At 42.4% G+C, this 13,069-nt stretch overlaps 1 long non-coding RNA gene across 50 annotated transcripts; it reads right to left on the bottom strand.

Annotated features, from left to right (window-relative positions):
- Positions 1-6,774: 6,774 nt before the first annotated feature.
- LOC120644008 lies at positions 6,775-12,443 on the bottom strand. 50 transcript variants are annotated; one of them, XR_005663324.1, is made up of 13 exons: positions 12,152-12,411; positions 11,761-12,029; positions 11,573-11,662; positions 11,413-11,480; positions 10,489-10,571; positions 10,091-10,339; positions 9,478-9,539; positions 8,677-8,739; positions 8,019-8,131; positions 7,771-7,858; positions 7,370-7,455; positions 7,208-7,276; positions 6,775-7,129 (listed from the first exon to the last, which is right to left on the bottom strand). It is a non-coding gene; the product is annotated as an uncharacterized LOC120644008 (long non-coding RNA). The 50 variants fall into 50 exon arrangements; XR_005663333.1 differs by lacking the exon at positions 8,677-8,739 and having other exon boundaries at positions 10,091-10,123; positions 10,207-10,339; positions 12,152-12,407; XR_005663339.1 differs by lacking the exons at positions 8,677-8,739; positions 9,478-9,539 and having other exon boundaries at positions 10,091-10,123; positions 10,207-10,339; positions 11,761-11,809; positions 11,922-12,029; positions 12,152-12,402.
- Between the last annotated feature and the right edge of the window lie 626 nt (positions 12,444-13,069).

Below are 13,069 nucleotides of genomic sequence, written 5' to 3'. Positions count from 1 at the left end.
TCAAGAACATTATGCAAAAGACTGTAAATGAAATGGGGAAGGGATGGAAGCTGAAGTTATCGGATGCTCTATGGGCATACCGTACAGCATACAAGACACCCATTGGAATGTCACCCTACCAGCTCGTCTACGGGAAGACTTGTCACTTACCCGTAGAGCTGGAGCACAAAGCGTATTGGGATATCCGGAAATGAAATGTGGACCTTGAACAAGCCAGAGAGCACCGCAAGCGCTAAATCTCGGAACTTGAGGAGTGGAGAGACAAAGCTTATCATAGTGCCTCGATCTATAAAGAAAGAACCAATAGATGGCACGATAAGCGATTGAAGCCTAAGACCTTCAACCCAGGAGACAAGGTACTACTTTTCAATTCTAGGGTCAAATTGTGTGGTCACGAGAAACTCCGAAGCAACTGGCTAGGACTGTACCACATCATCGATATTGCACCTCACGGAACTATCACAATACGAGATAACGACAGTAACACCTTTAAGGTAAACGATCAACATCTCAAGCTTTTCCTAGACCATAACAAAGCTCTTGATGAAGAAATAAACATGATCGACTTAGTTGATCACGCCTATATATCTAATTAAGAGCCACATAGGCCAAAAGGGGCAGGTGGGCCCACAATAACTAGTACATACTTAGCCCAACCTGTCGACCAGAGGAAGCTGGGGCCCACTGGGGCCCAACCATGGTCGGCCGGCCACCATGGTCGGCCGAGCATGGTCTGGCCCCAATGCGGCCTGTCTTCGGTGCTCGGCCTCTTCAGCCCATGTTGATCCCGAATCCGTCAGTCACGACGGCATTCGCGAGGAGAAAAGGAGGGTTCTCGTGCCCTTCATCCAGAAAACCTAAAACTCCTTCTTCTCCAACTTGTTTCCATCTACTCCAAACTCCTCACCAAATCCAACTGCATCCCACCATCGCTTAGCCATGGCCGGCGAGGGAACCCCGAAACCTATAGACATCGCACGAACTGCGGCTCGTCCAACAATTCCCTCGCCCTCCAACACGCCAAACCCTACTGTCGATGCAATCATGTTCAGCCTTTGGCAATGATCCCCGCCAGTGGGAACAGCGGGGGCCTGGTGGGCGCCACCCACCGGTCAGCCGACCACCCCGGTCGGCCGACCAGGGGGCATGACACCCAACGGCCCCGCTCCGCTGCAACGTCACCATCACCCATCAAGAAGGGGAGATCAGGGGCTTGTGCTCAGAGCCCTTACTAGAGGCCACCCAAGGAGATCCCATCTCCGTGGAAGTCGATCACCAAACAACTCTTCAAAGAGGATGCGGTGACGGGGTCCTCTGTGCCATCCCAGGAGATACCAGCCAGCCCGGCACCACAGAAGAACGGCTCGGTGTCTGGGCAGGGGGCAACCCCAGTACAGAACCCGGACACACAGCAGAAGAGTGTAGCCGGAAGTCCAGCCTCCAGGAGGCCAAGGTCCAGGTCGTCGCCACCCAAGCCAAAGGGCGACACTGCTCAAGAGGGACCCACCATTGCCAACCTCACCGCAATGGTTCATCAATTGCGTCTGGAGAACAGACGCCTGGAGAACCAGATTGCAGAGAGGAAGATCGAGGTGGAAGAGCTTCGGGACGATCTCCAGATCCTGCGTCGAGGGTTGAGCGCTAAGTTGAAGCGCCTTTATGAGGCTACAGGTCACAAGGACCTTTACTAGGATTTGCTTCTTAAGAAGGTCATTATCATAGGTTAGTTTGGGCGCTAGGTTAGGTTAATTCATTTAGGTTAAGTTCGGTTTAGTTAGCGCCCCAGGAATAATTTGTTTGTTTGAAAACTTTGGCTCCCCGGTGTTAATGCCGGTAGAGCCCCATTATCTTTTATATTTTGTTTTGTCTGTGATCGATGAGCAGGTCGAAAACAAGTGGGGGGGAGATCCCATGACGTTGCGCGTACGCATCACTATCATTCTCACACATCACGCACCATCCCACTCCGACTCCGGAGTTTGTATCGCCTCACTTGTTTCCTCCCAATAGCATTATTTACAACATGAGTACAATATCTGAAATATCTAAAGAATGGTTTAAAACATGCTAAAAGGGGTTCTTGATGAATGAATGCATAATTGTTATCCCAACTATGCTCAAGTTTGTGAACTAAAACTTTATAGGGAACCCATAATTATGTACTTGTTGACTTACGTGATATGCTCTGGCTCTAATTTGTTATTCTATACATGTTAACAAGCTTGGGGAAATTTATTTTTGAAAAAAAATGAAAATTAAGTTCATGGTCACACCTCCATGTACCTATTTCCTACCAGAGCCATATGACACTTTCCACATGAAACATCTTTTGCATATGTCTCTTGACTACGTGTTGAGCTTGATCAAATTTCATGACCCATCATGGTTATACTTTATTTGCATTTCTGATCAAAGGTTATATGCACAGATGAAACAAATACTCCATAAATATTGACTGGCAGTAGTATTAAAAAAATGAAAAGAGAGAGAGAAAAGATGGCATGCCAAAGAAGAATAACTCAAAGAGAGAGAGAGAGAGAGATAAAGAGAGAGAGAGGGAGAGAGAGAAAAAAGATGGCATGCCAAAGAAGCATGGCCTAATAAAATAAAGTCAGTCATAAAAAGGAGTATATAATTCTCTGTGCACTAACCTAATCAGTTTGCAAATACAAGTATGGTGCCTATGGATCCAATCTTTGATTTTGCAACAGATTCGAGTCAAGCAGATGCTTTTCTACCTTTCTTCCGTACTCCACATATATCACCATGTCAATAAGGTAGAGTAGAGGCAAGCCCTGGTAAGGAGTCACACAAGAGTGACATTGAGAGACCCATATAGGAGAATGAGACCATGAACAAATTTTGTTATGAAAATTCCTGCAAAAATCCCCAAATTTGGTAACATGGCAGCATGACACTTTAGGCCAAGATCATTCCGTTCTTCAACAATTACAGACATTGTGGTAGACACACTCAAGTTCACAAGCAAAGGCAAGGTATGGAATAACTTTTGTGCAGGATGTTCTATCAAGATGCCAAGGCACCTCAGTCCTGACCATTACTCGGGACGAGCAAAGGGCCAAGTGTGGGGGATCTTGTTGACGGTCACTAACGACCCTTTTTTACCGTCAACTCCTGCACAAAATTCAACCATATTGTGGAATAAATGCTAGAATAGGATTATTTATTAACAAATTCCACAGATGGTGTTTGAGAATGTGTGTAGGTGAGTTTTAGCTAAATCTGCAGCAAAAGTGGTGTGGCATGATCCAAGACGCGACATTCCGACAAATCAGAGCACGACACATGTCAAAACATCAATTAGAGGGCCCACCAGAGTAAGAAACTGACATGACAGAGATCAAGACACGTGCCATTGACAAGTCGGCCGACCAGCCCATGGGCCCCACCGCCTCAAACCTTCCACATGGCGCTTGCTCATTGGATGCTTAAGTCGGTTCTTGGAGGCACACTTGCATATCAAGCTCCCTCCGGCCGTGGCTCCCTCCAATAAATAGAAGGGATGGGGTGAAGAAATGAAACATACACATCACACCACAACTCACCTTCCTTCTCTTGAGGCTTGGAAGTCTTCATCCTAGATTCTTTAGGTAGCCAAGGGGTGTAGAAGATTAGGAGGAGAGTGAGGAGGAGTCGGGGGAGGTGCCGGGCTTGTCGGCACTCATCTCCGCTTGTACCTCAACGGATGCTTAATTGGTTGTAAGTATTCGAGTCTTCCTTATTTAGAAACAGGGTTTAGATTGCAATTTATTCTACTGCCTTTTATTGAATTGAGTGTATGCTTAACGGTAGCATATGATCCTAGCTTAAGACTCCGGATAGAGACAGATAATCTTGGCCAGGGTTAGGATTAGTACAGTAGAGCGTAGACGTGGTGTCTAGGCTAGACTTTACTACTTAGTTGCCTGATATGCCCACAGATTGAGAGGTAGCCGGCAGGTGGTGACAGCCCTGTCCGAGCCCGCGTAAACCTCCATGTTCGGATATTGGATAGAATATTATTACAGGAGCTATTGGCTTGCGAAAGCCAGTTGAAACCAGTAGTTCGAAGTACAAGGCGCAGAATCTCTTTTTCTAAATATAGGTTCTAAATCTTAGGAAGTCCTCTCTGTCCTATCCCTTCTGCACTAGTGTGTGCGTTCTTGGATGAGCCTGAACCCGTAGATAGTGTACTCACATTTCCCAGTGGATACGATACCCTGGAATACTCCTAGGTGAAAGCTACAGCGGTATCCGCGCGCTTGCGGATTTTATTCATGATGTTACAAAGTACCAACACCAGGTTGCTCTGCTGTTACATGTGCTTGACATAGAAGTAGGCTCATGGTTTCATTGAGTTGGGAAATGAGTAGGAATGCCTTGCATGTGTTAGCAATGGTCTTATGTTGAGAACTTGTCATCCTTATGTGAGCTTTTATGAACTTGTTGATCTTTGCCAGAGTGATCTTTTAGCTAGTTGCTTGCTCATGTGGTGATATATATCTAAAATATGCTAAACACTCATAACCATGCTTTTGCCTCCTAATTACATCATAATATTCTCATGATGGCTCTGAACACTTGCTTTTAACCCGCTTCTCATGTTTTAATTCACTTGTAGCATGTTTCAATAGTTTTGGTCTATTTGAGAAGCTTTGTAGGTTGCACCCTTTCTTTCATTCTCTCATGTGATTCTTGACGGTTGCATTGTCATCAAAGGGGAGAGTTTTTATGACATGTTGCATTAGGAGAGTTTTGCATTTCAGGGGGAGCTTATGAGTTCATTGCTCTCTTTCGTTATTTTGTCGATTATGCGTTCTTGTCTCGGTTGTGTTGAACCGTTGCCCATATCTTTGGGGACCGAGAATTTTCCAAGTTTATTTGGCAATTGTGATGCCTCTCATGCAAGTGACTTTAATATTGGCTTTTATGCGGCATTTGTTCACTTGAATATGAGTTTTACTTGCCTTTCGATCACTTGGATGATATTTTCGACTTTTGGCTCTCAAACCATTTCATGTGCTTTAATATTGTCAACACACTCATCAAGGGGGAGATAATGTGGAAATCAACTTGATATGAGCCTTGATTTAATAGTGATGAGCGTTCGACAAAATTTTTTAAACGGGTTTGATGGCATTTTGGGTGTTCATGAGCTTTGTTCATGTGTCTTTTGCTCTTTTGCTCTTGTGCGAGTTTGTGAGCTTTGTGAGACTCTGTGCGACATTTTTGCTCTATGCGAGTTGATGAGCATTGTGAGATTTTGTATATCTCTTTTGCTCTTGTGCCGGCTGTGTTGAGCTTTTACCACTTCTAGAGGAGCCGGCTTTTGGATCGAGCTTTCAATTTACACATGATTGGCGTTAAGCCATTTCTGCCTTTTTTTGAGGGATCATGTGTTTCGTCTCAGTTGTGTCGAGTTTTTGTCCTTGTCTTTAGGAACTGAGACTTCTCATTTTGGGAGATCTTGTGCTTGCCTTTTCACTTGGCTTTTGGATCACTTGAATGAGTTTTGTTTTTATTCTTCTTCCTTTAGTCTTTTTTATATGATGAAATTGTGTTGGGTGTTGTCAATGCACTTATCAAGGGAGATATTGAGGACCAATGGTGGTCACCCTTGGATGATGAGTGATTGACAACGTTGTGTGGATTTGATGTATCTCTTGGCTCGTGATATGCAGGTGTAGGATGCGGCATGGCGGTCGACGGCGCGTGGTGAAGATCAGGTGAAAGATTCATGCTGAAGGACAGTGGTGAAGGATGGACGCGAGTAGCCTCGGATAAGCGAAAGGTTCATGCGAGGGACGAAGACGGTGAAGGGTGAATGCGAGTAGGCCTGGACCGAGGGACCCGAGGAGGCCATGCGGAGCTATGGGCGGTCTACATGGTGCACGAAAGAGCAAGAGTACATAGTGATGAAGACGGCGTCGGCCAAGTCGGCGAGGACGATGGCGAGCAAGCGGCGGGCGCGCTCGAATGACTCGAAGGTGTTAAGGCTCGGCGAGAGGTCGGACACGCGTCGATATCGGCGGTTTGACCGGTTTGGCCTCAAAACCAGGAGTCAGTCACGTCGTGTAGCGGCGTGCGTAAGTGTTTGACTAATTTGGCCTTAAAACCGGGAGAGACAGGTTTGACCGGTTTGGGCCTCAAAACCGGGGGCGGACTTGCCGCGGTTAAGGTCCGGGCGAAGCTTACGTCAAGGCGAAGCGAAGTCATAAAGGCGGCGTGTCCGTCCGAGGCTTCTATAAAGATCTGGACCGTTTTGCCCCTGCGTGGATGTGTATCGAACTTAATAGCGTAGGGGTATTTTAGTCATTCGTCAGAGACTATATATTGTTAGGCATGGCTAGTTAGAGGGTGCTTTTGCCACTCTAGTTTTTCATTTGGACGTAGCTAGTCTCCCTCCTAAAATGGAAGCGGTCGTACCGCCGGTCTATATTACGGCTCCGCCGGACCGGCGGAGCCGTAATATAGGTCCGGCGGAGCCGTAATATAGACCGGCGGTACGACCGCTTCCATTTTAGGAGGGAGACAAAACCTGTATTGCTAGTTTTCTTTTTCTGGCATCACAATTTTTTATCATATCCCTAGTCATTGTTTAGTGCGCACTAAACAAGGTCCTAGCTCACATCTTGTCCGCATCGAGTAGAAATGGCATTAAATATTGCCTTTTAGATGTATTTATAGTATAAAAAACTGCTGATCAAAATTTTCTTTGCACATGTACTCTGTAGCATTCTATTGCTGGTAATTCATTCAAATCAACCAATACAATAAAGCAAATTTGAAGAACCTCATAACCAAAGTTTATATAAATTATGATCACATTAGAACATGGTCAAAAGCATTTACAACCGGGACTAACACTAGGGCCACCAATTCATCTCCTCCAGGTTAGGTAGTAACAGAGCTAGATCTGGAATCTATCTGCCCAGTTAACTTGTCATGACGCTGTTGATCTCGGACACAGACTTCGTTCCGGTACAACAAGTCGATTTTTTCCTATACTATTTTGTCAACTATTGTGAGGAAGATTCAGGCTAGAACTGCCTGGCGGGCTTGCAGCTGCTGCTTTCTGTGGTTTACTTCTTAAGAAATTCTTTGTGTACAGTGCTCCGAATACAATTGCCTGGTAATAGAGAAAGTTATTCATCACTGAAACAGAACAATGTAAGATGATTGGTGAGACACAAGATAGATGACTCACTGCACCAAGCCACTACATCCAGCTGAGAGGATGTACAAACCAGCCGCAGGACAGCAATATGCTCACCAGCTACAACATGTATGGACAACTATTGTTAGAACAAACAAAAAGTTAAATAATAGGAATATGCAAGAATACCACACTGATGAGATCAATACCTACCTGTCTAGTTGTCATTATGATAGCAAATGTGAGAGTCTCAAATGTTAGAATGGTGTAGGATATGAAGAACTGACTAGCCAGACAACCTGGAATAATACAGAATGTAAATTCCAGAGCAAAAGGATAAGTTGTCTTTGGTATTCAAACAAAAAAAATAGCATAGTTTTCTATGTGGGTGTGGGAGAGGAAAGTTCAAAAAATTGACACTATTTTGCTGATACATTTTTCCACAGCATTGGAAATTTCACGATGTCTATCCATCAATTTATTTCATCTCCATTCACCATGCTAACTCCATTACATCTATCCATCTATACTCAATTGGATTTACCTTCACATGGTCACTTGGAAAGGAGGAGCAAGCAATAGTGCAGAATTACAAATAAAGAGGTAAGCCTTACACTGTATAGGATTACGACTTCAGAGAAGCAATATGGATGACAAAACATAAAGTCCACAGCTGAATCAGATGATTATGGAGTATCAGATCTGTAAAAAGAAAGTAACAGAGATGTATAAACACAATCATCACAACTGTTAACATGTACTGAACTACTAATATATTTTAACAAAACATTGTTAGAATAATTGGATGAACAAAACTGCTAATCAAATTGCAGCATGTTAGTACAGGTCATCAAGCAATTACCAGTTAAACTAAGAAGACATGAGCACATTGTCGTGTAGAATATTTGGTTGTGTATTTCCATGTCATACACTTTGAAGAGTTTATCTATAAACGTGCTTGTGAACCAATCAAAACTACACATCCAGGAAACAAAAACATGGATCAAATTAGCAGCCTGAGTGTCAAAGGTGGCATAAGAAAGCAGCAAACCAGTGAGTTTTACAAGCCAGTAGTGCTATGTACAATCTGTATCTATAATGCAAGTCAATTTATATCTGGTTGTTTTATAAGCCTGAGTTTTATTCCAATTAAGCATTTTAGATGTCCATTCCAAGTAGTTTACTGCCTAATGAATTATATTGATTTGTATAATCTAAAATCATAATATGTCCTTATTCCCTCCCATATTGCCTAGGTGGGAACCGTAATTTTGCATAACAAAGTACATTGTTTTACCTAGTCATAACTATAAAAATTGCATAATCAGAACCATGTTATTGCCTATTGAACTATATTATTTTGGACAAAGATATAGAAAAACGGTGGACTTGTTACCCGCACCACCAAGATCGAAAACACAATAACAGAAGTGTTATGATTAGGTTCCGCTGTACTTTATGCAGAGTTAGTGTTTTTCACAAATATTTACTACATATCTTTAGTGATGAAATTTTCATACAAAACAATGCTAGACTAATAATGCACAATCTCCTTGAGTCCTTGTCGATTTAGCATAGGCAACCTACAAATAAATTCCAGTAAACCAAATGTTTAATCAATAAAATATGTTATTGTCTAATAAATACAATATTACTGCCTATACAGGATTACTAAATTGGTACTGAATAATCACTAAATTGCTTAGCTCAACTTAAATGCTAGACATGATATATATGAACATGAACAATCAGCAGGAACTGAAGTGGTCTAATATGTGATCTAAGGGGTTGAATGCTTAAGCAAAGAGGAAGAAGTGCGGGGATTTGCAAGTCAATTATGTCGCACTGCTCCAAAAATGTATCGGGAAAATAAGCAAGGAACTTTTGATTCCGAAAAAGGCAATTGCCTATTCATCTATTGGAACCTAGTCTATTTGTCCAGTGATTGTAATGATGTAAAAGATTTGGTTCCAGGAAAAATGAGAGTCCATTAGTTGTTACATGAGATGTATGAAAATGTTAAAGAAATTGCTTGAACTGGACATTTAAAATGCTTTCCGAATAGTATTTAAATGCCTACTTAATTTTATTGAAATGCTTCTAATAATGCTAGTAGAAAAGTTTGTGGGTCGCAAGCATCCAACATGTAGTTTTGCACTTGCTTAGTCAAGCCCCTACAATAGGTTCCTTTTTCTCCACCATCTAAAATGAATTGGTTTAAAATTGAATAAATATAGATGCAATTGCTTTGTCATTTTTTAGATATTTTTTACAAATATAGTGTTAATTTCAACTAGGAAAAATCAAATATAGTACCATACCTAGAAACATAAAAAACACATAGTGCAGAGGGGCTGTGGGGATAGTCTGTTGCCTCATGAGACTACAAATGCAAAAAAAAAATGATGAGGAAAGCTCACCTAGAATTCCGGCCAAAACATTACCTCCAACTAATCCCAGCGTATGTGCTTTGGTGCTACTTACAGAAGGCAACTAATAAACAAAATAAATTATGAGGAATTCCAACAAAATTGCTTTAATGAAGTGTATTGTTATGCCTCGTAGAATAATATTGTTGCTTATTGGGAACCATTATTATTGCCTCTATGGAACAATTTTATTGGGAACAATTTCTCCAATATTATTACCTAATTTAGAGCCAAGTTATTGGCCAATGAAAAATGGAATCGAAAGATATTCATTGTTCTTCAATTGTTCTGAACAAATTCAAGCTGCAGCTGCATGCATCTACAGAATACCAGTAAAAGCTACTTGATAGATCAAATGAGATGAACAAAAAGCATAAGAGCTAAAACTCATGTTATTGAATAAACTAAACAACTATTCAATTCACAGGCCAAAAGCAAGCAAGCCATGATTAAACAATGTAACCAGCAGTTGCATCACTATAGCATGAAAATGACATCTTGAAACCTTATTGATTGCTTAGCTGCTTCCTTGCCCAAGCTGATGAAGCAAGCAAGCCATGATTAAACAATGAAACCAGCAGATGGCAAAATCGAAGAAACAAGGTAGAGAGATGGATTCACCTTATTGTGCACCCCTCTTTAGGGCTCTCCAATTTCCACTACCCTTTGCATCAAAAATCATAGCCTGCTGATCTTTAGATATGTATTCATATAACTTCACAAGTCTAGCAGGGAATGCCCTGTATCCAATGTTCTGCACACATTTGGACAACAAAAAAAATACATAGGGCAGTCAGGAAAAATTGCCTAATAAGATGCATGAATTTGCTCTGCTAAAAAGAATTATTGCCTAACTGTGACTTGGGGCTATTGCATGAAAAAAGGGGGGAGAGGAGAACATACTGCATTGGATGATGCCGCACGGGCATGTCGTTGCTTCTGTGCTCTTGGCATTATAATTAGTGTGTGTTTCATAGAGACAAAAACTGCACATTACACAAATGAAGAAGTAAAATAATGGTGCTGGTGGTGCTGTTAACAAATGAATAAGCAAGTAATGGTAATAATGGTGTTGGTGGTGGTGTTAACAAATGAATAAGCAAGTAATGGTGGTGGTGGTGGTGCTGTGTGGGAGTCAATTAAAAACCTTGATCCATAGCGGGGAAATGTGCGTAGCAGGACAAGGTGTGCACTTATGCAAAATAAAACTATACATGTTCAGATAAGTGATGGCGCTGACAGTGGTGCTGTGTTCAGATAATTAAATCTGAATATGTTCATAAAAGTAAGCATGTATATAGACCACCAATTACAATGTTCAGCAAAAAAACCTTAACTTAATTGAAAAAAGCTGATAACTAGACATGCTCAGATTTAATTATCTGAAAAGAATACACAAATTTAGTAGTTCGGAAGCATCAGCAGATTCAGATTTAATTATATAACTTGTGAGACAAAAAAAGCTAAAAATCACAGAGCCATAGCAGTGCGGAAGCATCAGCAGGAACGCAGCAACATATTCTCATTTTCTCAGAGCTATAATAGTTCAGTTTTTGTCTTCTTTAATGAGCAACGACAGCAACCTGATGCTTACTTGTTGTTGGATTTACTTGTTTGAATTAGCCAATATTTAATCCATTCATTTGCCTGACCTTTCACGAGCTATTCAGTGCTCTAAGTTTTTCAATCCGACCTTTCAAGCTAATTCTTGTATGCTTGTTCGTGCTGATTGGCTAGTTCACAGTAGGAGCACACATCACAGTCTGACATCAGCAGCATGCTTGAAAATTTGATTTGGTCAGGATGGCGGGCATTGAGTTGACTCACCTAGTGAAAATTTTCCCCTGATCCGGTGTGAGCCTTCCCCTTGTGAGCAGGACTTCAACTCCACAAAACTGAAAAAATCAGACCCCAAAACACTTCACAGATGAGAGAACTCAAACGGAATCCAGTGTGGAAGCACTGGGAGACTGGGGAAATCGTTCACCTGTTTCAGACTTGAGATACCGCCAAACCCTCGGGGTGATTTGCAGTTCCAGTCGATCACGGACCCCCTGTAGATGTGCTTGCCAATGAGCTCCACCAAACCAAAAACAAACCAAAAGGATTAGATGCAGTGGGAGGGGGCGCATGGATTTGGGGGTTGGTTGGGGGGTGCACGGGGCATGACCTCACCTACACCGATCTGCAAAATTCCTGCCCGTCCCCCTCGATTTCAAATGACCTAGATGATAACCATCACCAAAAAACAACCCCAAAATCAAATCGCTGCATGCGTGATGGGGGTAATCAGATGCAGCAAAATGGGGAAAAACAACCGAAAAGGATAGGAACACCTCAGCGTGAGAAAGCCTCGAGAAATCAAACACTCCTGTGGACGAGAGACGTGGACTCGAGAGGGTGGTGCGCGGGTAATGCACTCACCTACACTGATCTGCACTTCCCTGCCAAAACTTGATTCTAAATGACCTCAACGAGGGGAGCATATGCAGCAAAATTCAAAAGAATGAACCCTAGAGGGAGTAGATGCAGTAAACGGGGCGGAAAAAAAAGGGCAACCACCAACCTGGATAGATTTGCGGTTTGATCCCACTCGGAGATGCTCTCGCGAGAGCCCAGATTCGCCCGCAGATGGTGGTGGATTGGAGCAAATGCCCCTTTGGCGGATGAGAGAGGAACCCTAGAGAGAGGGGATGAGCAGAAGAAATGACAGAGACGAAATGAAGGAGACGAAAGGGGATGAGGAGAGGAAATGAACGGGTGGGCAATCGATGCTTTGAATAAAAAATCTCGGCTGCTACTGATACGTGGGTCCGCCAAATCAAACGAGCGTGGGTGCGGCAGATGCACCCCGCCGTGCGACTGGACTAGGGCCGTGTTTGGTTTCATGAAAAATTTTCGCGCACGTTTTTCGAGAAGAGAATCTCGTACGCATGGAGTACTAAATGAAGTCTATTTGCAAAACCTTTTTAGGGACGGGTGTAACTTTTCGAGACGAATCTAATTGTTGTAATTAATTGATGATTTGCTACAGTGATGCTACAGTAACTATCCTCTAATCGCGCGGTCAAAGGCCTCATTAGATTCATCTCGAGATTTACAGGGGGGGTTGTGGAGGTGGTTTTGTAATTAGACTTCGTTTGATAGTTTAAATTTTTGGTCAAAAATGCTACAGTAAAAACGTGAAAAAGAACCAAACACGGCCTAGATTACGGCCGATTGTAATTAAGTCTTTACCTTTTCATTTTGCTCTTTTATTTTTCCTATTTTTGGATTAGGTTTTGTGTACAAATTTTGTTGGAGATTTGTTGGGAATGGAGGCCCTAACCTTCTTTTGTCCTCCGGGAGTCGAGATTTGAGTGATTTTGGTGTTCATCATCTTGTTCCTCAGGTTTTTCTTTTTCTGTGATTTTCGGGGTATTTTTTTGTACGATTTTCGATTTGCGATCTCTACTCGATCTTTTCGCAAACTTCTTTTTGGATC

The sequence above is a fragment of the Panicum virgatum genome, chromosome 8K, assembly GCF_016808335.1.
Source record: "Panicum virgatum strain AP13 chromosome 8K, P.virgatum_v5, whole genome shotgun sequence".
In the NCBI taxonomy this organism is placed as follows: Eukaryota; Viridiplantae; Streptophyta; class Magnoliopsida; order Poales; family Poaceae; genus Panicum; species Panicum virgatum.
Note: the sequence above shows the minus strand (reverse complement) of the source record. Positions and strands in the feature narration are given on the sequence as shown.